General features: G+C 39.4%; 1 protein-coding gene across 1 annotated transcript in view; it reads left to right on the top strand.

Annotated features, from left to right (window-relative positions):
* Positions 1-634: 634 nt before the first annotated feature.
* Positions 635-26,635, top strand: part of MAN1A1 (mannosidase alpha class 1A member 1) — a 162,618-nt gene continuing 136,617 nt past the window's right edge. Inside the window, exon 1 of the mRNA XM_077766081.1 lies at positions 635-719. The gene's annotated coding sequence lies outside the window, so the exon portion shown is untranslated. The remainder of the gene's footprint in view (positions 720-26,635) is intronic.

The raw sequence follows: 26,635 nt of genomic DNA, 5'->3' as shown, positions 1-26,635 counted from the left end.
TGACGAGCCCCCGGCCCCGCGCTGCGCCCCTCCTACCCAGAGGCGCGCTGCCCTCTCCAGAAGGTGCCCGCACGCGGCCCTGCTCCAGGTGTGCGCAGGACACCCCGCCCCCCGGGACCCGAAAACTTCACCCCAAGTCCACAGAGGGAGCTCTGAGGGCGGTACCCGCAGCCGGGCTCCCCACTCCGCGCTGGGGTAGCTGTCCCGGCGGCTCGCACGGCCGTCGGAGGGCGGAGACCCGCCGGAAACTTTATCACCGTCGTCGTAATTCCTCCGTTTTACTGTTTCTCTCCCCGCAGGGGCTGCAGCCGGCGGTCTGTCGCGCGTGCTTGTTTGCCAGAGGAGCTGCCCCTGGGAGAGGACCCACGGAGGAGTTGTTTCCCCAGGGCTTACCTGCAGCCCAGCGCAGGGGCTCGGGCGGNAGGCGCGGCGAGGAGGGGGCGCGCGGGGACCCGGCGGCCGCGCTGGAGGACAACTTGGCCAGGATCCGCGAAAACCACGAGCGGGCTCTCCGGGAAGCCAAGGAGACCCTACAGAAGCTGCCCGAGGAGATCCAAAGAGACATCCTGCTGGAGAAGGAGAAGGTGGCCCAGGACCAGCTGCGTGACAAGGCGGTGCTCAGGAGGCTGCCCCCGGTAGACTTCGTGCCCCCGATCGGGGCGGTTGGCCGGGAGCCCGCCGACGCCGCCATCCGCGAGAAGAGAGCAAAGATCAAAGAGGTGAGTGTACTGTACTGGAAACCCCTCCTGCCCGGTGGCTTTTTTTCTGGGAGGAAAGATAAACCTTTGAAACTCTTAACACTGTAACATTACAGTGTAAGGGGACATAGAGGTTTTTCGCTTCCACCAGGTGCAGTGTCAAAGGCTCTTTCGTTTTCCTTGTTTCACTATCATAGTAGATGTAGCCAGTTACGGTATGAGGTTGAATCCCGTTGCTTTTAACTTGCATGCTCTGGTCAGCGTAAGCCACGCGAGGTACGTATTAAATGCATGGGCAGGTGGTGTGCAGACCTCCTCTTTCACTGGCCAGCACACGGTTAATCGTCCCTGAGAACACTGACAGCGACGGTCCCAAACAGCCCCAAAATAAGGCTTGGACATGGCTGGAAAAAAAATGCAAAGCATCAATCACGCAGGATAACAGGGTTCTAAGAGCAAGCCAGCACACCCTGGTGTGGCCTTATTCGGCCAGGTGGCATCCTGTGTGTACTTACAGACTATAAAGGTGAAACTTGAGAACTTCCTATAATAGGGGACACGGTGTTGTTTACATTTTAAGAAATGAAACATTTAAAAAGCCAGCCTATTGTCTCTGCTTACATTTCTAGCGTTGCCAGAAAAAAAGAGTATTTTATGTGATGCAACAGGTTGGCCTCCACAGCAGCACAAGGATGACAGTTAATCCAGGACAAACATGGACTTTGATAAGTCTTTCATAATTTCTTTCTCATGCTTGACTTGTAACATATGGCTCCCTCACTGGCTTAAAAGTCATTTAGGACTGTCAATTTAAAGATGAAATTTGAGAAGCCCCAAAGCCCCAGAACCAGTTAGTGACCAAGTCAGGACTTGAAGCCCGGTCACCTGTCACCAGTCAGTAGGCTCTTTGTGGACATGCTTCCTTCCTCTGCTGCTCTCTTGTGTGAAACTGCCAGCCTGTATTTTTATAGAATCTGAGAGCTGTAGATACCATATTAAAAGCATTTCATCCCAAATCTTGATTCACATTTCTAAAATGCCTTATGAGGGGAAGTCATATTTTTATCATTTAAAAAATTTCAGAGTCTCTGAAAATAAATTTTGTGTTTTGACATTGGGTAGGTAATCAGGAGAGGAAGCATCCTCATTTCCCTCATTTTCAGAGAATAAACAGTATTTTTGGGTTGGTGAAGAGGTATTTAGCTTGAGTGGCTGCAGAATGGAGGCAGCTTGATTGTTACAGGATTTATGACTTTACTATAAAACCAGGTGAATTTGGCTAAGCTGTAATTGAGCAAGTTAAAGTGGATTTGAGTCCCTTTCAATTTATCCTGGACACGAGGAGGGTGCCTTCATCCTTTTGTGCAAATAGCTTCCTTCCACAGCCCGTCGGCCTTTCTACTTTGGGACTCTTCATTAGGCATAGAGCCCCAGACTTGAGGGAATGGATTTTATGCACTGGACAACTTCTGTTGAGAAGATTTCCTTCTTCATGAAATCTTGTCTGGGCTACCAAACCAGGAAAGTGGGAATAAAGCTCTACTTCTCACCAGTCTCTCTCCCCTCTTCATCTCCCATCTTCCTTAACAGTCTCCAAACAACACCTGTAAATAAATTAACTCCAAATCTGTCTGTTGCTTTGGTTTAAACCAGTGTAATTCACACGTTTCATGCCTCTACATTCCTATGAGCTGCCAGTTAGTGCAGATCACAGTTGTCCAAATAAATTATTCCAAATACTAAAGATGCATGGATGTTAAAAAGCTATTGGTACTGACCAACAGTGATTAAAAATGCATTTAGAGGAGAAGCAGTGGGAATTCAGGGCAGCATATTAACAGTATGCATATCTGCCCCTATTAGATCCGTATTATCTGTCTCTCTAAATCAAAAGATCTTAATTAGCCATGTAAAGAAAATTTATGTAGCCTTCTGTGTCTGTGTGGTGCTAACATCTTAGCAGCTAGATGTTTTGAAACTGCCCAGTCTTGCATAAAGTGGTGGAACTAAATATGTTCTTTAAAATTCCATGTTGCCGTGAAAACCCAAAAAAGCTAGCATAATTAGCTTCAGTATTTAGTCAAAAGCTAATGGGAAGAAATGGATTATGGTTTTTCATCAGATTAGTTCAGGCAGATGTGCTCCTTTGCAAACAAACAAAAAACGTAACTCATGCTATTCTGAAACTGTGCTGAAAATGTGCAGTTTTAGAGAGGAAAGAGTGGTTATCCATTGTGAATAGAGTACCCTGCACTTTAACTTCACACTTTTACATTCAGTTTCTGACACCACCATGGACATTTGTCATGGACCAGTGGATCTTGGTTTTGATCTTTGTCGTTCCTGTATTTTCTAGTTTTCTTTATATACTTAGGTTCTCTACCACACCCAAATGTGCTAACAGTTTTATAGTTAAAATCTAGAAGGTATAGGCAAGTCTAATATGTGGAGAGCATAGACTAGAATTTCTGAGCCAAACGATTATTTTGTAAATTTGGTTTAAAGACAGCTAATGCTGTTTTTATACTGCCAACACAATTGTGTTACTGGCACTGTGGTAAGTTTTTTAAAAATTTTTGTCATGAGGAGACAGTCATAATTTCAATAGGATATTGCCTAGCACCCTTCACAAAAAAGCATCATATGCTTTTCAGTACTAATTTGATAGATGGTAAATCTTTGATGTAAAACTTAAAATTGAAACCAATAAACCACCCAAAGCAACTTTGTAAATCAACTCTGGAATTTCCCTTAATTTTATAATATATAATACATATTTTCATGAGTTTGATCTTTTTAAAATTGTACTCAGGTTGTCTTTAATATAAAAAGCAATGTTACAATAATGAAGTACAGAAGTTAAAATAGCACCATGGAATTTTTAGAAAAATAGTTTCTTTTCTACCTTGACCACTCCACCCCTCACCCTCACTTTTTTTCTTTTTTGATCAGGAAGCTCCCTTCTTTGCCTGTCATGTTTTGTTTGTTTTGAGCATCTACAAAGAAGTTGAACTATATTTTAGGATTAGAGCCATATTCCTAATTTAGAGGATGAATAATTTTGTTTTTAGTCTACTGGAATTACAGAGTCCTTGAGAAACAGGGGCTGACGACAGTCAGAGGGGATTCCTCGTCTCTCAAACTGGAGTCTCCTGTTGGACTCTCTACCAACCTAAATGGGGGTGGGGTGAAGGGACTGACAGTCAACTTTGGGTCTGTCAGTAAGGCTTTAGGATTCATTAGCTGTGGGGTCACAGTTGTTTCTAGGTTTCTCAAAAACAGTCTTTAGTTTTTTATTCCAGACCTATTTATCTGATCATAAGTTTAAAGAAAATGTTTATACTGACAGCTAATGGTTGAAATATATTTTTATGCCTTACACTAGCCTTTCATTGCTCTTGAGTCTATAATTTAAGTCAGCTATTGATGATTAACCCCTTTATTAAAGATCAGATGTAGGAATAATCTACCTTGACAGACTAATACTTTTATTTTGAAACTCATCTTTACAGTTTATTTGTATGGGTAGTTCTGATGTAGAAAATAATATTTGCATAATAATAAAAACCACAATTTGAAGACCTGACTCCAGAGGAACTTAAATACTCTTGGATGGCCTTGCCTGTTCTGCTCATCCTGGTCTGAAACACACTTAATATTAACAATGGGCAAATGCTAGATTCCTCCACTCTTAGGTCTTTCCCCAGAGCATGTAGGTCATAGAGTGTTAGTAAAGTATTTTCTGTCTTTAATAAGTAAATGAATACATTCAGATTTCAGTGGTCTAAGTACTAGAGTAGGTGTTGACTGTTGCATATTAATGCATCAGAGCATGAAAAGACTGTTAATGGATAATCATTTATGTTCAGCTTGATTTTCTGTAAGCCGTTGATAATTTGTCTGAGTATTCTGTCTTCCTCTTTAAACTAGTTAACTTAAGATTCATAGGCCTTAGAACCTAGTTAAGGGTATGAAAAGTGGTTAAAAAGTGCATTTTCAAGTCAGTGCTTCTGTGTTTCTTGAGTGAGCTGGTAAAATAAACCATCCTGAGACATATATCTTAGTATTTCACATGTGCAGTAAGTGCCTTTGAATGAAATCTGAATTTTTGGAATTCAGTCGAGAGCTTGCGTATTTGTATTGAAATATTTCATAAGCTATGGTAGTGAACATTCTTCATTAAAGAGAGCCTAAAGCATGTGTCTCAATGGCAGAGAGGAGGAATACTCACAGACCAGTATGAGTGATGTGGGATCAGTATACAAGGGTACCTCAGAACTGCATTGGACCCTGCTTGTACCTTCTGGCCCAGTAGAGAACCTGTGGCCATTTAAGTTCTTTATGGTTCTACAAAACCATAAAGATGTATGTGTTTATCAAAGATGAATTTTGATTGATCAAAATAGGAGCATCCACCCCATGGACTCCAGAAATAGTATGAAATGCTTGACCCTAAGCAGACATATATACATGGTAAAGGAGAAACCAACATTTGGTAGTTTAAGGAAGAGATTCTTTCTTTGGGGAAACTAAGTCATGACTTTTCCCTCAGTTCTTAGCCTAGTGTCTTGGTTAGTGTTAAGTAATTGAACTACCTCTAGCTAACCTCTCACTCCCACCCCTTAACCCTCACTCCCAAACCTGTTTAAATATCCTTTATACACACTATGCAAATTTTTTATGTTACTAATAATATGCCATAAAAATTATAACTCTGATTTTTAAAAGTAAACATATACTCCAAGCCATAAAGTGTTGTATCTGCTGAGTCCTTAAAGATAGCTCAGCTTATTCATTTTACAGTAGATGCAACTGAGATGCAAAGAATCTTCTAGAAATCACATTAGAGTTGAGTTGAGGATGGAAGCCCTAACTTAACATGCTCACTGTCTTACCATGGCTTGCCTCCTAAATAAAAGGCCACTGAAGTGTATAAATGGACTGGCCATATTCATTATTTAGAGACCTTAATGTAGAATGAGTACAAAACACAATTCTGCAGTATTATAAATTTGAGTTTATATTAGTTAAATTGCATTAACTATAGTCATTCTTCTTTAAATCTTATTAGTGGCATGATTTAGAAGACCTCTTCTTTATACAGCCACTCAGGAAAAGTTTGATATGACATTTTTTTCCTCTTTATAAAGAGTTGCGAGAAGCAGAGGCATTTGTAATCATTCAGTTGGGCATTCTTTATAAAGAGAGGTGGGGAGGCAAAAGGGAGGGAAACGAGAAGAGAGGCAGCTTAGAGAAAAGGAGTACGACAGCGACAGCGGTGGAAGCACTTTCAAACTATAGATGTGCATACTCTTTTGACTTTTCATAATGTGTAATGGAAGAAATGATAGCTGGCCTGCAGGACTGTATTTTTTAAAAAGTAGATATGCATTTAAACATTACCCCACTATGGGCTCTATATTGTGAGAGCACAGATCTCTTTACCCAGGTAGGTCCCAGAGAGTCTCCAGATGCCCTTGCCTGTTCCTGCCCCATCCACTTGCAGCGCTGTGGTGGAGAGAAGGGCTGGTCTGGAGGCAGATGACCTGAATCTGAGTCTCTTCCTTTACAAGCCCTTTGACCTTAAAGGAGTTGTAGTTTAACTTTTCTGAGCTTCACTTCTCTCATTTGTAAAACGAAGGTAATAATGACACCCATGTTGTTAGATCAGAGGTCTTAAACGAAAGCATCCACACCAAACACTTAGAATGGTATAAGGCATGCCGTGAATGTACAATAAATGCCACTTTCTGTTATTACTGTTATTAGTCTCTACCTAAAGCCATCAATCTAAGATTACATTGTTTCATACTGTTTCGTAAATCAGCAAGTGGGCAATGACGTTTCAAAAAGTTACCAAAAACAGTTCAAATTAAGTTTAGTGCTTAAAAGGATATATTTCCAGTTCATCAAGATGATCTTTCCAGACAGCTATGATTTTATTGTGTTACTGTCAGCTCTGATTTTCTCACATTTTCTCACATTCCTTCTGAATTCCAACAAAATTCAGGTATGTTTAAAATGATAGACTTCCTCAGCTTCTGTACTTCAAGTGTTTGTTGAAGAATTAGTCTCTTTCTCATAGTCAAATACGCTTATTCCTGAAATGCCATCTCAGAGCGATCACAATCCTTGAGTGACCTCTTAAGGCATTGAAACTGTTCCCCGAAATAGAGAAATGGAGTAATGTGCCTTTCAACCAGTTTTACCTTTGGAGGAATGTTTTTGAGAAATGAGAAGAAAATTAGTTTAGACTCAACAGAAATTTACTTCATCATGATCAATGCTTTAATCAGAGCTTAGTCTATCCCCTAATGATCAAAATTCAAATAAAGTTATACTTTGTAACTCAAAGGTGTTACCCTTCTTTGAGAGCCATGAATTGAGATTTATTAGGGTTTCTGGCCCAGAAAGACCTCTGAGATCCTGAAGCCCAGTACTCATTTTCCATGAGAAACAGGGCCCAGCGAGCTGTGACTTCCTGAAATTCCCCCCAGTGCTCTCTAAAGTCAGAGCTGGGAACTGCCTCTCAGCCTGAAGGCCCCACTCCGCCTGTGATTTCTTGACTCTAATGAGAACATATGTTTTGGAGGTTGGCTGGCCTGGCCCCCCCTCCTCCTCAGCCCTGAACGGCAGGCCAGCAGTGAGAAGCCCCACTGAGACCATCCTAGAGGGAGAGGAACATCTTTGCCTGGTAAGGTATTGCCTGAGAAAGCAATGCTGGCTAATTCCTTTGCTCTGAAGAAGGGGCAGCACTACCCTACCCCCACTGGGTCCTGATAAAGACTTCTGTGATCATTAGGTACTTGAAAGAAAACCAAATGAGATTAAGGCTTAAGAGCATTTAAAAGGCACAGCCCTCCTTTCCATCTTGAATACTCTGGGAGTTGCTTTAGGTACATTAAAGCCCCAGGAGTCGCACAGATAATCCAGAACAGAGATAATAAAATTAAAAAGCCCGCTATCCTTTGTATTCACTTGTCTTTTGTAACTAAAATGCCTCCCTCCATCACATTCATTTTTCAGTCTGTCACCCTGGTTCTTAAGCTTCTCAAAGGCCCAGTTCCTGATTTGCCCCACTGCTTTCCCATCTCTCTTGCTCTGTATCTGTTCATTTAGTGACGCTCAGGCCATATTATAGTCACTTACCTTTGCACTTCTTCATGCTTTTGTATGTGACTCTCCCACTGGGTTGCCATGTCCCCAGTCCTTAGTGTGAGGGCACTCGGTGTGAGAGGAGGCATCGAAGAGAGGGGTGAGGACATGAGGAAGGACACTAGCTTCCGTTGGGGTGGTCTAATAACAGCATGCCACCTGCTGACAACATCTTTGCTGCATACCAGGAGCCATAGATACCTGTTTGCTGACGCTGCGAGTTTATGAGGAAGGGTGTGCCCGAGAGGCGTGTACACAGGCTGTGAACTGGTAGAGAGTGAACTTAAGCCATGCAAAGACCATGAGCTATTGCTGGAATCTATCTGCCCAATCCTTTCTCACTGAATGGTCTTTTCAAAGTCCTATGAGAAACACTTGGTTTTTCTAAGGGTCCAGAGGGTCCAGAGATAGGAGGCCAGAGTTCATGATTCATGCTGGAGGTAGCCATGTCCAGATTCCCTGAGCTGATGTTTGGGCATGATTGTCTGACCCTGGTTCCTCTTTCACAACAGTATGTGCTAGAACTGTGTAAAGTGTGTGTTTCTTCACTAAGTCTCTTTCAGGGCATAAGGCTAAAGGACAGCACTGTGGAATGATTAAGGAAGCACAGGGGTGGGTTCCCAGTCTCAAAATCTCATTCCCAGCTGCCTGAAATTTCACCATCAGTGCCTCCCTTTCATAGATGTATTGCTTCTTAAAGGCTGCTGTTAAAAGTATATCACTCAAGTTGCCCAGCAGAAATTATTATACTTTGAGATTTGTCTTAGCAAGGCGAGAATAGGTTTGTAGAAGACGGAAATATCTTTCATTGTCTTATTTCATTACAAACTAATGCTGGCCTGGCAGCATGGAGGGGAAAGGGGGGATATTTCGAAGTACACAGGAATAGAAAAAATTTTTTTTAAAACTCCTTCACATTCCTATCATTTAGTCACAGGTAATATCAACACTACTCCACCCCAACATAGAGGGGTTCCTGCCCACAGTTAAAACTGTGTCAGTTTATGAGAACATAATACATGAATAGAAGCATCACAGTTTGTTTAACCATTCCCTTGGATGTGGAATTTTAGATTATTTCCAGTTTTTATTTTCATAAAAATGCTGAGATAAACACCTTTGTCCATTAAGTTTCCATCTCATTTTTTTTATTGCTCTAACCCCCCATAAATAGGATTTCCCTTAGAATTTCTAGAAGAGGAAATGAATGGATCATGGGATCATAGTACATTTTGAGGGATTATTTTCCAAAAACAATTTATGCTTCCACTTATAATGTAGTGACTGTAGTCTACTGAATCTTTGTAAATTTAATAAGTGATGAAATGGTATCTTGGATATTTAATTTGCTTTCATTTGAGCAACAATTTCTTCTGTGTTGGTTGACGAGTTGCATTTCCTCATTGTGAGTTGGATAGAACAAGGAAGTTATCAAAGGGGCAGGATTTAGGGAAAAGGCAAAGCATGGAAACATAAGGAGTGGGGTGTCCATCATAGAAGGTGGGTCTAACAAGCTGGCTGGTTAGACATGGGCTCCCAAAGGAGGCAAGGTCCTGTGAGATGATAGACAGCATTTTATTAAAAAACAAAACAAAACGAAAAAACCTTACAACAAAATTTGCTTCTTCCCTGAGTTGGACACTTAGAATAAAAAATTACTCTTTATCAATAGGAGTACTTACCAGGCACCTTGGAACAGTCTGCTTTTCCGCAACTAAGACCTAGCCAGCTTCCATTAGCTCATCTTCATTGTTAAATTCTAGTTGGGCTTTTGCATCAGATATTTGAGGAAAGTATTGGCCTCATTGGGGGTCTGGGGAAGGAGGGAAGGATCTTTCTTTTAGAATCATAGGATGTTTTCTTAATATTTTAAGATTAGAGTTGAAGATCAAAAATAGTCCAAATAAAATTTCAGAAGTGATTTTAGTCATACCAGAAAATGGCAAGTCTTAAAAAGATGAATTCTTTCAGAAGAAAAAATATTTATTTTAGAGGTATTTAATGTTTTAAATATGATAAATATGCATTTTGTGTAAGGTATTTTGAGAGTGCAAGAAAAACATGATTTACTTATGAAATTTGGACTTTTTGTCTTTTGCTACTCCTTCAAATAATGTGCTTTTTAGTCATGCATTTTTAAGAAGTAAGGAACTAGCTGCACATTTCAAAATGTATTTTTACTCTGACCTTGGTTAATTCATAAAAGTCTGCCAAATGCCAGAACTGTTGCAATTCGGCTTTGAGACTGTGTTAACATGGTGAATAATGATTGACATAAATGTACTATATTATTTTTATAAATTGTGGTTTGAGATGATAGTAATTTTAGAATGTTTAGGATGCTGTTCTCTGAGACATGTTATTTTTGTAGTCAACTAGCAGTGTTGAATGTTATAATGTATCTAGTCAACTACAGGTTTTCATGTCATAATTAGAAATGTTTCAACAGTCCGTACTGTGTCCTCAGGAATTATTAGCCTGAGTCAGCAAGTTTATAAGGCATTCTTATTAAGTGTACAAGAAACTTTACTTAGTAATTGGCGTGTATTTAATACATTATGTCCATTTACTCATATTAAGCATTTTCGTTAGTCTTCATTATTTAATCCTCCTGGAGGTTACTTAATTTCGAATGTGTGATGAAGAATTTAGTAGCTTAAAAACAACAACAAAAAAGAACCTGAGTGGGGTGGGTAATTTGAGGAGAATAAAAAATGAAGATGACTTCTTAACTCCTGCTTTAAGCTGTTTTAGCAGTTAGGGTGAATAAAAACTATGATTTAGTAAAGTGGTCTATCAATAATAAGATAAAGCCATAGCATAGGTTAGAAGTACTTGTTTTGTTTTTTTTTTACTCCAAGAGAACCATGATATAGGCTCTCCATTGTCATGAATCGGTTCCAGGACTAACATGTTGAGAGCAGGATAGAGCTTCCCTCTTAAGCACCTAATGGTGCCCAGCTAACTCTGGGCCTTGCCCATAATAGGACTAGGCAAATATTTGTTGAATGAATGTGCTTAATCAAGCAAACATACCGAGAGGAGTTACTCAAGTTAAGTGTGACACAGATACCCCCACTTTATATAATCACATAATCCAAAACTGGTGTCCACTCATGTATGAAGGCCCTTCTATGTATCCTCATAGGCTTCAAGCCTATTGTCTTTTGAGAGAAACCTTGGTACTTTGTAAGTCAGAAGTCATTCAGAACCAGATCTAGTGAACAGAGATTACTCAATGTAGGAAACACTGTTTCCCATGTTAAAGTCTTTTTATAATGATTCATAAAATGAAGACCTATATTCATTATCTTACATGATTCGTAAACTGGCTCTAAAGATTTTTCATAAAAAAATCTTTTGACCAGGGGCGCCTGGGTGGCTTAGTCGGTTAAGCGTCCGACTTTCGCTTAGGTCATGATCTCGCGGTTTGTGGGTTCGAGCCCCGCGTCGGGCTCTGTGCTGACTGCCAGCTCAGAGCCTGGAGCCTGTTTCAGCCTGTGACTCCCTCTCTCTCTGACCCTCCCCTGCTCACGCTGTCTCTCTCTCTCCTAGAAATAAATAAAAACATTAAAAAAATTAAAAAAAAATCTTTTGACCAGATGTAACACTGCTGAAATCAGTGTAGATACTTGTGAGATATTTTTGAAAGTCAACAGTTAATTGAATATAAAAGTTTGTTTTGTTTAAAAGTTAGTCTGCTTTATATTTACATTCAATATTTTATTTTTCAGGTATGTGATTTTTAAATTATGTAGGGCCCTCATTCATTTCATTATTATCTAGAGTTGTGGACTACATTTCTGAACAGTTGTCATTTTTCTTAGATTTCAATTTTATACACGAGACACCTAATTAAAGTTGTTTGGGTCTCCCCCCTCCCTGCTCCCTCCAGCAAATATTTTTGAAACAATGATGTTTTTATAAGTAATGTTTACAGTACCACCCTGAAATGAAAAGTAATAGGTTAGGGGTTATTTTCCACTAGAGAATTTGGAATTTAATAAAAATTTCTCTGTAAGAAGGTGTGATATTTTGCAAAAGAACCTTGGTCTTCTGTTTCCCAATTTAATATTTTGTAGTTCCTGAAAAGGGCTGTCTTGTATAATAATTGCATGGTAGAAGCTCTGTGAATTTTATGAATTTGCAAATAGTCCCTTTTCTAATTCATTCTGCAGATCACTATTACATTAATTTTCTGAAAACATCACTTCTCCAAAGTCACCTATCTCAGAGGTTTTAGTGGGCCTCCATTTCCTATGGAGTAGCAATTCAAACTTTAGCCAGCCTCAGAATCCCTTGGAGGGCAAGTTAACACACACAGATTGCTGGGCTCTGCCCCCAGAATTTCTGATTCAGTAGATCTGAGTGGGCCCTAGAATTTGCATATTTAGCATGTTCCCGGTTGATGCTGATACCGCTGGTCCAGTGACGAGAGTGTGAAAACCATCGCTCTAGAAGGAAGTCTCCATTCCTTGGGCTGGCATTCATAGTCATCTATAAATCTGCTTCTGTTTCCGTCTTGAATCATAGCTCTTAAATTAGGAGAGACTTTAGCTTTAGTTAAACTAAACTGCTTTAGCTAAACTTGCATAGTTACTGTCTCCAAAACACCTGTTTTGCCTTGTTTAGTTAATTCCTCTCCATTGGAAGGTCCTCTTATTTGCTCGGCACCCATGTCTCCCATGAAGCCCTTTCTCACATTCCCAGCCTTTGCAGATCTCTCCCTTCTCCAAATTCTCATGGCATCTGTTATCTGTCTTTGCCTTATGGGTTCCTAATTTTGTGGGCATATATGTTATCTTCCAACTACATGTTAGACCACCTAAGTGTGGGACACCTTTTTCTGTTCCATAGGTTCATGGCCCGGAATTAACAATGGAGGGCAATTTGTCTTAAATGTAACAGATTGAGAAACAACTTAAGTATATCACCAGAATTCTAGTCAGACTGTGAAGCACTGTGGCATAGCAGAAACCCTTCTGAGCCTCCGTTTCCACACCTGTGAAATGGGGTTAACATTCCTCTTGTGCAGAGTCTTTGTGAGAATTGAAATAGAAAATGTATGTGAGTCTCAGCATAATACCTGGTAAATAGCATTCATTATCCAGTAAATAGTATGTATTTATCAGTAACTAAGGATTAGTTGGAGTAGTAAGCTTGGACTTCTGTTAAGAAGGGGTTGTTGGTCGGGGTGCCTGGGTGGCTTAGTCGGTTAAGCGTCCGACTTTCGCTTAGGTTATGATCTCGCGGTTCATGGGTTCGAGCCCCGCGTCGGGCTCTGTGCTGACTGCCAGCTCAGAGCCTGGAGCCTATTTCAGAGTCTGTATCTCCCTCTCTCTCTGACCCTCCCCTGCTCACGCTGTCTCTCTCTCCTAGAAATAAAATAAAAAATATTAAAAAAAAAAAAAGAAAGAAGGGGTTGTTGGTAAGTAAGTGGATTTGAGAAGTCATTTCCAGGAAAGAAGGGGAAGCTTTGGCCAAAATTCCCACTTCCTGTGGCAGGAAAGTAAGCATTGTTTTGCCTTGTTTCAACTGTTGTTACGCAGAAGTGATGCTCATCCTTGGGAAGACCATAGAGGGGGTGACTATTTATCAGTGTCGTTACCTCTAGCTTCCTGGCCTGGTGTGTCACACAATGTTCAAACTTGGGGAGGAGAATGAAATCTGGAGAAATACCTTAAAGGCATGGAAAGAAATTTCTTGTGAGTTGAAAGGCTGAAAATGTTTCATTCAGAGATAGCTACATGTATAAATTTAGCTCAGTAATTAGGCATATGGTGCTTTCATTTAGGAAGTATCTACACCCTTTGTGATAAGATCCGTTGATTATTAGAGCTGCTGCAGCTTTAACCATGTCTGCAGCCGAGATTCCTAGTGCATTTATAACAAGAATTGAAGAGTGAAATGGAAAACGGAACTAATAATTTGTTCTTGGTTGGTTTTAATCTGCTCTTTATTAACTCTGTAGCTTATGCCTGGAGGATTAGATTTAGAAACAGAACATCAACTAATATTCTAAAAGTTTACTTCCTTTTATTGGAACATTATATTCTTAAAGGCTTTCTGAAGAACATTTTAGCTGAATTTAGTCTTAACCTAAGAAACAAGAGTCAAGTTCTTATGATTCAATCTAAAATAATAGAAGGCTTTTGGCTTAATGGTTTTATTTTTAATTTTTAAGTTATGTCATGTTAGATTTCAAAGTAGGATTTATTTAATTAAAACTGATTAGCGTAGAGAGCTAAAGGTATTCTTTGCTGGCTACGAGTATGTTTCAGTCTCCTTTTTCCCTAGCTGTTTGTTTTAATGCCCCTCCCAATCTATGTATTTCAGGCTTAGAATTTTAAATCTACCTGACATTGGTGGTAAGGAAAATAGGAAAAGCTAAAATCAAAAGACTTGCATTTCCTGTGCCTTGACAATGTTTCCAAAGTTGATTGAAATTGAATAGACAGTAATTTTATAAATAGGAAAGAGTCCTATTCTGACATATAGCATAGTGTGATGAACTCAAATACAGAGGTTTAAAAAAACTTGCCCTTGGGGGAGATGCTGTGCATCTATTTCTTTCTTGATGCTTCTTTAATGTAGTTCCATTAGAATATGCCTGTAAATCTGGGATTCAGTGTAGTCGCTTCAGTGGTTGTAGATCTCCACCCACCTGTGGTCTGGAGAATTACACTCTAGGTTTTCATAAAGTAAAGGCACTAGAATTTAGACATTTTGAAGGGACTTCTTTGGGGACCAGAAGTTTTAACAAACTATAATACCAGGTTTGAGTTAACTGACTATGGATTTCTCATTAGGAAAACAAATCTGGATGAATGTGTTCCTGATAAGTAAAAGCTCTGACCTAATTCCTCTAGCTTGTCTTTGATGTGGTAATAGAGGTTTAGGATTTTATATCCGAATATGCCATAGATGAAACTGTGAGTTTTAGCTATATTTAGCTTAATTTAGTTATATTTTTCTTTCATACTTTTTAATGTTCATTTGTTTTTGAGAGAGAGAGAAAGAGAGAGACAGCACAAACAGGGGTGAGGCAGAAAGACAGGGAGATAAAGAATCCTAAGCAGGCTCCAGGCTCCAAGCTGTCAGCACAGAGCCCAGTGTAGGGCTTGAACCCATGAACCATGAGATCATGACCTGTGGTGAAGTCAGATGTTTAACTGAATGAGCCACCCAGGCACACACCCCCCTTTTTTTTTTTTAAAAACTTTTCACCCATGCTGTTGGTCATCTTTCATCCTTTTGTGTTTTTTCTCAGAGAGGTGGTGCTCATGACACAAAGGTATAGATAACAGAAGAGTAGCAGAAGTAGGATGTTAACTAGTCACCTTAATCATCAGGGAAGGGATTATGCTTATCAGCAGGGACTCTTGCTTTCCTGGAAGCTTGTGAGGTGAATTCCAGACATTAGCACTGGTAGATAGATCACCTTTTCCCTGACCTGTGGGGGCACTTGCTGGAAGGTTTTAGAATTCCTTACAGAGAAAGCTGTCTAGTTACATGATTGGTTAGCATATTTGTAGGCCTTTGGCTCTCAATGGAATTGCTGGAAGCCTATCTCAGGAAGGAATGCCTTTGATTGATTCAAAATCTCAGGCATCACCATAGAGTTGTTAGGGCTTTCCAAAGCACTGGGGAATTTTTTCAGACAGCACTTTCAAGAGCTGATCTGAAGGTGGTAAACTAAACTGGCAGGAAGGGAAGGTCCTTCCTCCATCTCTATGTGAGATCACTGCCCTTGTACTTCACTCTGGAGTACCCTGTCTTCACAGACCGCAGGGGCACAGAGCACATTAGTGATCATAAAAGAGAATGTCTGTCTATAGTGCATCCTAGACTTTTCCATCATTATATAAGAAGACACCCCCCCCATTAGCAATATCTTTTTTTAAACAGAATTTTGTCCGAATATTTGAAATAACACATCTATTCCTTAAATGACTCTTAAACTTCAGGTATTAATTTGCAGGTATATTTAATTTATGAACAACAGCAATAACAATACCCATCAATATTCTCTTTCTCTAGGTTTAAAACAGATGTAGCAGTTAGGGCCACACATTTAATAAAAATATGCCTTCTCAAGTACTCTCTATAACATGTTTCCTTCTTTCTCCTAATAGATTGCATGTTATTCTTTTTGTTCTGAGACTAGTCTCTTTAAGTGATACTCTCTGTAGCTTGATCTATAGGTAATTAAAACATGAATAACTAGATTTTTACGATATCATCTTTGCATGGATTTTGTCTCTTTTATCTGTAATTTTAATTCTAGAAGGGTGAAAAATATGAAAGTAATTATAGCATACCATTGTTGAGTGTTTACTTCTTATTAGCCACTGCGCTAACCACTTTACATACATAAACTTGCTTCTCAAAACAGCCCTGTGACTTCAGTCTTATTTTCTCCTTATTTTCTTTACACATAAGAAATTGCGGTCAATAAGGGTCATGAAAATTGCCTGGGGTTATACAGAGCTTCTGGGTGGCTCACCTGGGATTTGACATTGGGTCTCTCTGGCCCCAGCACAAATCTTTCCAAGACTGTATTCACTCCTGGCTAATGCACAGACCTCCCCTTGCCTTGGTGTCTTTGAGGATCTTACCTGTTCTGACTAAAGGACTGGGGGTCACCGGAGTCACTCCTTTGCCTGAGAAGTAACGGGGAGCATCAGGGTTGATGATAGATATTCCATCTCAGCTTGTGGCAAACAACATGCTGTGTTTTTGTTTTTCTTTGTTTTCATCTTGGTTTTCAGTTTTTGTGTTGTTTTGTTTTTATTCTCAATTCTGAAAGTAAAACCCATGATCAATTTGTTTGGAAAAGCTTCTCTTAATGATATTGTGGCCCACATTAGGCACATGTTTATTAGTGTGTATTAATGCATGTTTATACACCTTAATGATATGTTTATACATAATGTATACATGATTATGTGTATGTATATAATTATCTACAATTATACTTTAAGCATTAATGAAAACAATTGGGAGTCCTGGAAAGTTAAGTCAAAATGGAGATAAAGAGGACAGTCTCTAAAAAAAAAATCTAAATTTGCTTCCTTTTTGGGGCAGCTGGGCAGCTCAGTGGGTTAAGCATCAGACTCTTACTTTCAGCTTGGGTCATGATCTCGTGGTTCATGAGTTTGAACCCCATGTCAAGCTCTGCACTGTCAGTGTGGAGCCTGCTTGGGATTCTCTCTCTCCCTATCTCTCTGCTCCTCCCCTACTCACTCTCTCCCTCTCTTACTCTCTCTCAAAATAAATAAACTTTAAAAAAAATTGCTTCCTTTTCTCCTCTTAGTCTTAAAGCAACTATGACTCCTAAATTTTAGAATGAATAATCTTGCAACTATTTAATTTTTAAGGGAGACATTTCACAAAGTATGACCGTAGTAAGTGAAATGTTAATTTTAAAATGCATAGTGAGGTATACTACCAAAAGGATTTGTGAGTCAAAGTAAGCATCATTACTGACTTGACACTCAGATTTTATATAGAAGTAACAACAAAGTATGTTTAATTGGTGTTCAGTGATGATACGTTGGACAGTATAACTATTTCTAAAGTATATGTAGGTGGATCAGTACAGTGATTATTCATATACAAATGTTTTTAAAAAAACAACCTTAATATTTATTTTCTAAAATAAGCCAAGTTAAGAAACATTTTCAACAGTGCTCTTTCTAGAAATATTTAGGAGTACTTCCCGGTACAGAGCACTGGAGAGACAACAGTATGTGACCAGTGCCCATCTGGAATCCAAAAGGTTAGGGAGGAGAAGTGTAATAGGGCTTCTAGTGGGGGAAGTGCGGGGTGCTGTGGGAGAGTGTGGTAGGGACAGTTCGCTCAGATTTAGGAGTTTCAGGAATACTTTCTAAAAGTAGTAGAGTATTAGACAGAGACTGGCCACTTGAAGAGCAGGAGGAAGGGTGCACAGAATAGGGAGAGAGACAAGTGTGAAGGCCCTGAGGGTAAGCCAAAATCCTAACCAACCAAATGCATTTGAGAAGCAAGTGCTAAGAAACAAGCCAGAGAAGTAAAGCAGAGAATGGATCTCACAAGGTGTTTGGACTTTGACTTGAGATCACTGGGAGCAATGAAAGAGTTTTAAATTGGGGAAATAATCTCAAATTTGCATTTTCGGATAAGATTGGAGTCAGGCACATGTTGGGCTTTGCAGCAATCCAGATTACCCAGGTTTTGTAACATAGGGGTAGTGGGGATAGCCAAAGTGGGCAGATTGTTGACATATTTAAAAGATAACATTTAGAGAACTTTGTGAACACTTACATGGAGACAGAAAAAAGAAGTACAGTCAAAGACAGGGCTTGGGTTCCTGGTTTTTGTACAGAGTAATGGTGGGGACCCAGGCAAAGGAGAGGAGTGGAGAGGTGTGGTGGATTTGGTTTGGGTGTTTTGTGTTAAATGAGAAAGATGTTCAAGGGTAGAAGGTCTCTCACAGGCAGTTGGAAATATACAGCAAACACTGCAAAGACAGGATTGATCTAGAGATACCAGTCTTAAGACCATCAAGGTGCAGAAGCAGATAAGCTCCCTCAGGTGTAGAGTGTCCTACTGTAAGAGTCCAGGACCTAAAGCCTGAGGAACATCAACATTTACGGGATGCACAGGATAAGAGACACCAGGAAGGGAGCCATCAGAAGCACAGAAAGAAAACTAGCAGAGTATGGCACCATGGGGCAGTTTTGGATATTTAACATTTTAAGTAGTGAGTGTCAGCAGTGTCAAACGATGCTGAAAAACAAGATACGGACTAAGAATTGGCCTGCAGATTTGGTAACAAGCAAGCAGAAATAGATCCCTACTGGAACATATTCAGTGGTGTATTAGGAGTGGAAACCGTATTGCAGGGGAGGTAAGGAAGTACAGAGACCTTTCTTTCAAGAAGGCCAGTGTTTAGAACTGGAGGGATGGGATGGTAGCTGCAGGATGACTAGGGGCAACGAAAGCATTAAGTAGAGAAACAGTCAGTGTGCTGGGCACTGCCAAGCACACATTTGGGCCTGGCAGCCATGGATTTGTGATGGCCCCATCTGCTCACTTGTTTGATTCTTCTTTAGCAGGATTCAGCCACTCTGACATATTTGAAGAAGGCGGACAAGTAGATTGACCTAGTCTTGGAGTTTTCCCAAGTGTTTGGAATAGAGTCAAGACACATGGTCCAAAAGTGTTTTGCTTTGGTTTTTGTTTTGTTGAGAATTTGATGCAAGGATCATTTGTTAGAATATAAATCCACTCAATTTAGGTTAAAAAAGAGGATAGAGATATTTATTACAAAGATAAGAGAGGGTATGTCATGGATCCAAGTCAAGAAGTGCAGCAAGATGTCACAGAGCCTCGAACTGTCAAGCGACCTGGAACCGAGGCTACTATTCCTCCAGTTTCTTATCCTGGATTACTTGATCTATTGTCTGTAGACATATCTGGTTTTTTCTTTCCTCTAAACTTTTCTTTAGTTTACGTGGCCAATGAGTCGAAGTACTAGTATTCCAAAAAGTGTCTCAGAGACTAAATTTTAAATTCCCAGAGTGGAGAATCTGACCCAGCTGTAGTTAGGTGTCTAATCCACTATGGCCAAGTGGTGGAGTATTGATTCTTAACACCAATATAGCCATGGCACAGAGCCTCCTGAGTGTTGGAGAAGACAGGGTTACCCGGATACACAAGGTCTCCTTCCATCTCTGCTGCATCCAGCTGCCTTTGTTTTATTGGAGGCTCCTTTGTCATGGGACTACTTCTTAGAGGCACTTTGTCTGGGGTTCTAGAGCTATATATATTCACTACAGAAAATTCAGCCTCCTTGAAATGACAATTTACCAGCATTTTCATGTTGTTACACTAACTATGACACAAACATGCCTGCAAAATACTAGTTTGTGAATGAAACATATCTGCCCAGAGATGTTCTCTATTTAACAGCCTCCCATAGTGCTGCTTCGTAATGGGATAAAGTCCAAATACTTTAACCTTAATGGTGACCAATTAAAACACACACACACACACACACACACCCAGAATTTGATTCCATGTTTCTAAAAAATAATCAGGTCTTAGCACTCATCTTTGGAAGTTTTACCTGTCTATCCAGACCCAACTTAAATCTTATTAGTTCCACAAATTCTTACCTGTTTCCCTTCAGCAGAAGATCATTTGTCTTTCGGTGCTTTTATGGCTTGCTTTGTTTAATTCTCTATATTTATTACATATTTACTATTAAAGGCAGCACATGCAAAGGCAAAGAGATAAAAGAGCTCATGGCTTTGTCACTTATTAATAGTCTAACCCTGTGTAAGTACACAATGCCTTTGAGCCTTTCTCATCTGTAAAATGCTTTCATGGCTGTTGTGAGGAGCCACTGAGTAAATGGATGCAAAACCATTTGCTTCCAGGATGATGCAGATATTTACTATTTAAAGAAATAGTTTGGGGGCTGAAAGACTAGGTTTCTAAATGCTCGTCTGCCACCTGGTAATTCACGGTGTGGCGGTGGGTGAGTTATTGTTCTTCCTTGTTCAGGCCGGTCGTATGCTATGTTAGTTTTCTGTAGTTGCTGTAACAAATTATCACACATGTAGAAGTTTAAAACTATATAAATTAATGTCTCACAGTTCTTTCGGTCAGAGTGAGTGGGCTTCTCTGATGTCTCTGCATTGGGTCACCTGGGCTCTAACCTGGAGGCTCTGGTTGAGAATCCAATTAGATGTTCATTCAGCTTGTTGGCAAAATTCAGTTCCTTGCAACAGCAGGGCTAAGGTCTCAATTTCCTCACTAGCTGTTAGCTAGGGGCCTCTCAGCTCTTCAAGGCTACCTGTATTCATGTTCATATTGCACCTCCATTTTCAAGCTGACAACAGTGCACTGAGTGCTGCTCAACTACATCTCTCACTTTCCCTTCTGCAGCATCTCTTCTGCCTCCAGCTGAAGAACATGCCCTGTTTTCAAGGCTTCAGGTGACTAGATTGGCTCCACCTGGATACTCTAGGCTTCTCTCTGTGTCTTAAGGTTACCTTAATTATCCTTGGATAATTAGATGTAACTTTCATTACATCTGCAAACTGTCTTTTTGCCTTGTAAAATCACATTTCACAGGTCCAGAGATTAGGAAATGGACAACTTTGGGGGGGATTTCTACTTACTGCTTCTGGATACTATGTGTGATGCGGAGTGTGAAGCCCAGAGCAGCCCATTTACAAGAGCTACTCAACAGCCACTGGCAAACCGTGTGGCCTGTTGCTGTGGTTTGTGATCCACCAACCAGGCTGTTACCCAGGAGGCACTTTGTGCTATTTACTGGTAGGGGTAACCCAAAGCAGAAGAAGCAAGGTTTTATAGTAATTTCTGTGTATAACCGGTTCTAATTGCTATATGCATGTAACAGAGAAGAGATGCCAAAGATACATCCATATGTAAAGAGTATGAATAAATAAAAATATTATATTCATTATTCTTAGAAGGTTTTTTTTAAGGCTTTACTACTTTTGATAAATTATTTTATTTCATTATTTTTCCTGTTTTAAAAAATCGTTATTCTGAACTCACTAGGGGTAGGTAAGGTGTCCAATATTATAAGACTACTAAAAATCTTGAATGAGAAACAATTGTAAATTATGTTTGTTCTCCCTTTGTCATCGCAAATATCATGTGGAAGTTAGGAGCACACACTCTGGAACCAGACTCCTTAGGTTTGACTTTCCTCTCTGCCACTTATGTGTTGAGTCACCTTGGGCAGTAACTTTGCCTCTCTGTACCTCAGTTTCCTCATCTGCAAAATAAGGGTTAAAATAGACCGTACTTCATAGGAATTGTTATTGAGGATTAAGTTGAATTATGCCTAGTTCATAGCACTAAAAAAATATTAGGATTATTATTCCAACTGAACCATTTGTTTTAACTACTGTTTCTTAACCAGGGCTATTTTGCCCTCCTCTAACCTTTGCCAGGAGACATTTGGCAATGTCTGGAGAGATTGGCTATTGCATCTGGGGATAAGTGCTATAGAGCATCTAATGGGTCGAGACTAGGGATACTGGTAAATGTCTAGCAGAGCACAAGACAACCCCTACAACAAAGAACTATCCATCCAAAATGTCAACAATGCTGAGGTTGAGAAACCGTGTTTTAAACCTGTGGCCTTTTATGACTTTAGTAGCAACTTAATTTGCAAATAAGCTAATCATGTTTAGTAGTGACTTTTGACACTGAAGATACTAATGTCTGACAGCAATGGGGCTCTGAGTTTTATAGTAAAATTAAAAAAAAATTTTTTTGGTGTTAAAAAAACAAACCTATGTGTATCAATTTGTCTATTTTTCTATGTAACAGATTCCACAAGGGTGTGCTTAACCCCTACAATACACAATTAGGGGTTAGAAATACTCAGTTCCTATGAAGAATTGTGTGAAATTTTTAATTTTCTTCATTTCCTAATTTTCCAGTGAGCTTTCTTCTGGAGATCATAGGAAAGAAATTACTTGAGTTTGGGGACTTGCTGTTGCAATGTACATTGAAACATAGTAATAGTCAAGATAAGTACCCATTGTAGTTACCTATTTCGAATTTACCTTTATTGTAGTGTATGGTTTGGAAACCCTGAAATGTTTTTGCCAGTGTCATTTTTATTTCCATTATATAAGGTTGTGTATTTGCTGTCTTCACTCCCTCCCATTCCCTTCTTATACATGACTAATAATTTAGAATATTCTCCCAACTACTCTTTTCTCGCTATCATCCCTATCCCGTCACCTCCACCTCAAGTTTAGTTATTTGAGTTGTCTTTCTCACTATCCATTTGTCCCAGAATTTGTCCTTCTGATGTTTGTGTCAGTTAGTCATCAATACCTGCATTGGGTACAGAGTAGTCATCAATAGCTGGGTACAGAGAGCTGATTAGCCTGACATCCTGGGAGGGAAACAAAAGAATCTGGGTGCATTCCTGTACCTTCCACTGTGTTATATACCTGGAGAAACATAACCACAGGACACAAACACAGCAACAGCTTGCAGATCTGAATTGTTGTGGGTTAAACAGAAGGAAACTGACCTGCTGAACACCAATTAGGTACTCAAAAATACTTAGTAATTGATTTCATGTTACATGATACAATTGCTAAGTATTGGTAAAATATATGATTGTGATCATGTTATAATGAAAATGTGTTTTTCTTATAGCTAACAAATTCTTGGTTTATATAAATGTCAGCAAAAGCAAAGTGCTCATTGAAGTGAGGATGACATCCACTCCATCCTTTTTTGGATCATTATGTTACAATTTTGAATCTACAGGTATAAAGAGAAATACCCAGGCACTTCACTTAAAAGGAGCAAACAAAACATTTTACATACAAACCGTATCGGCCATACTTTGTCATCAGGGTTAGAAACCGGGAGAAACAGATAACAGCAGAATTATAGTTTTTAATGTGGTCTTTTGTTAAACTTCACAGGTTTGTTTTTGTGACACTCTCTAGAAGTGGTAGAACAGTGGGGCGCCTGGGTGGCTTAGTCGGTTAAGCGTCCGACTTTCGCTTAGGTCATGATCTCGCGGTTCGTAGGTTCGAGCCCCGCATCGGGCTCTGTGCTGACTGCCAGCTCAGAGCCTGGAGCCTGTTTCAGAGTCTGTGACTCCCTCTCTCTCTGACCCTCCCCTGCTCACACTGTCTCTCTCTCTCTCTCTCCTAGAAATAAATAAAACTTTAAAAAAAAAAATAGAAGTGGTAGAACAGTGATAACCACTTCTTCACAGACTTCATGATTAAGAGGAATTTGCTTTAGTGTAATTGGCATCTTTCAAGGGTTTGGACAAAGTCCAGCTTGTTGCCTATGATCTCAGGCTGTTAGAATAGAGACCCTTATCTGTCAGCAGCCACCTCACTGCAGACCTGATTACACCCTTGAGCACCGTGTTAAAACTCAAGCTACATAATAGTTGAAAACTAGTTAAAGCCTCCCTTTAATTTTGAAATGACTATTACTCAAATCTTATTTTGCCACTTCATTGTATAAAGACTTGGGCTGAAGACATTTTGGAAAAACTCTTAGCTTTACTAATAAAATGTGGAGGAATGCCTAAGTTTCTCTATCAGGAATGACTTGATTTAGGGGAGGGTAACATGAATTATAATAAATCAGCATTTAAATATGTTACTGTATAGAAAAAGCTTGTAAATTGGATTATCTCAGTAGCAAATGTCACAGCATTGTGCTCTTGCTTTGTGGAAGTGTACATGTATAGTGGCATTTTATTTGATGGACCACGGCAATTGCTAATGGGGCCCAAAGACTAGAGACCATGCACGCTAGGAAGGCAGTTCCTTTACAAGGGATGGTTACCAATAATCCTGAGAATAGAATTGAGGTGTGAATCTGGGTTGCAAAGAATACCAGCAAGGTATTTCGTGGTAGTTATGGATCTAAGCTGAACAGAGCCCAGTACCCAAAGATCTAAATCAGAGAAAGGAGAAAAAGCAGAGGTAGAACCAGAAGTGAAGCGTTTAGTAATACCAATAAGACTCACAGACATATAGCTGTATAAAGATTAGCCACTGGTGGACAGGAATTGAATGTAGCTGTAGATGCTCAGATGTTTGGAAGGAATGAACAGTTCAGCCAGGCACAGAGCAACAGGTGGGAATGGAGTTGGAGTTGGGATCCATTGAGTCCAGTACTGGAACAGGCAGGCAGTTGTACCCCACTGCTAACGGAATTTGTTCTGGAATTTGCTCTCTCCCTGACTGACCAAAGTTTGGTCTGCTTCCTGTTGTGAGAGTATGTTCTACAGGCGTCAGCCAGTATGATGAAGGGCTGAGGCCACTCTGACACCCTCACCTTTGCCCAGCTTGTTTTCTGGGCAAACAAGGATAAACATTTACAGGCCATGCATTTGATCCATTAGATTTCAGGATCTTGGATCTTTGTCCGTAAATTCAAAGGTGAGTAATTAGTTGCTTGAAGGGCATCCTTCTAAGACAGGGCTAAGGAAGCAGGTAGGATGGACAGATTTCCTCATAAATCCTGACAGAGCGTCTTGGGAGAAGGCAAAATATTCTCCCAGTTGTGAGGAACATTTTAAACAAGGATATTTTAAATCAAGTTAGAGTCCTAAGCCAAGGACAGTATTTTATATTCAGTGCTTGGAAGGTATTTTCTGTCAACTGTAGAAGGTCATACTTCTCTATTTGGAAGAACAGTCTCGTTCCCAGAAATGAACAATATGGAATTCTAATATTGTTGAAACAATGAGAATAAAATACATGGTAGAAGAGAGTCAGTTTATATGGAAATCGATAGTTGAAGATCACAAGTATACTGACCTTTTTAAACCAGATTTGGTGTAGTTAGAATAAACATAGAAGTAAAAGTTGTATTGTTGCACATATATATAGGAATGTATATTATATATATGTATACACACATACTTGAGTAAGAGAAATTTTACATTGAGAAAAAGAAATTGTAACTCAGCTATGTAACTCTAAAAAAGTAGATAACAAATATTTCAACTAGTGTCATTACTTTTACTATATTTCAACTAGTGTTATTACTTTTACTATCTAGAAGCATAGTATTAAGTAAAAATACCTTTTTACATATTTTTTTTTAACCAAAGGCCTTTTCAGATAGCTTAAGCTGTGTAATATAGTTAGCAAGAATGGGATGTAAGTATTAGAGTAATTCAGTTTTTACCAGCGCTGTGGATAAATTCTATTATAGAAGATACCTTAACTAATATTTGAGATGTTCATTCAAACATAGTTGTCTTTAATAGCAGTATTTACTTGAATAATTTACTCCACTTAGAAGAAATATTTTCCTTTTTTCAAGCAAGGTGGAGGAAAAAAACTCACATTCTTCCATGAAGTTACTGTTTTCTAGGTGAAGCCAGAAACCCTGGTTACCTACCTATTATTTTTTTAACCACTTATGACTTTCCCCATAATCCCTACAATATATCAGCCATTTAAAGCTTGGACAGAGGACTCAGCTACCATAATTTCTTTGATAAATCATTTTATTTATTATTTTGCAACTATTCTGATCAAACCTTTGGAGCTACCAAACAATATTATAAAAGTAAATAATGTAAAGAAAAGCTCCCTATTTCCCCTAATTGGGGGTATGGTATAAGTCCAGTTCTGATCCAATCACTCAAAAAACAACCAAAGGATAGCTAGCTACTCAATGTCAAATTCATTAGTCTTTGAGTTAAGTAGCAATAACCTTAGTTTCAACTTATAACTGGGGGCAGGCCATGGTTGTCTGCTCCATGAGCCTCTGCAGTGCTCCTAAGTTTATGCTCTCACGGTAGCAGAATAGCCACTCTTGACAGCTCATCTACCCACATCTTGCCGTCATTCAGGACAGAAAGAAGAGATAAAGCAGAACTACCAGCAGACATTGGCTAATATCTCACTGGTCAGAACTGTTACATAGCCACCTCCAACTGTGGAGAGGCTAGAAAAGCACACATTTAGCTTTCATATCTTACATTCGAGAAACAAGTCAGATAGAAGGAGACTTTGGTGTGTGTTAAACTAACCTATGTTGTCTGCAGTTGGTAGAATATATATTCATTTCCCCCCACTTTTATTACTGTTTTGCATCTTTGTGTCATCTTTTTGAATAGTAAAATAATTTGACTTTGCTAGTATATTTGGCATCTTTTTTTCCTTCTTCCTAAATTTATAAAGGTCTTTGTCTGCTTTTTAAGCTGTAAAACAACTGAAGAAAATTGGAAGTCATTTGTACCC

This window comes from Crocuta crocuta, unplaced genomic scaffold (genome assembly GCF_008692635.1).
Source record: "Crocuta crocuta isolate KB4526 unplaced genomic scaffold, BGI_CrCroc_1.0 scaffold413, whole genome shotgun sequence".
Lineage (NCBI taxonomy): Eukaryota > Metazoa > Chordata > Mammalia > Carnivora > Hyaenidae > Crocuta > Crocuta crocuta.
This window is presented reverse-complemented; position numbering and strand designations above follow the sequence as displayed.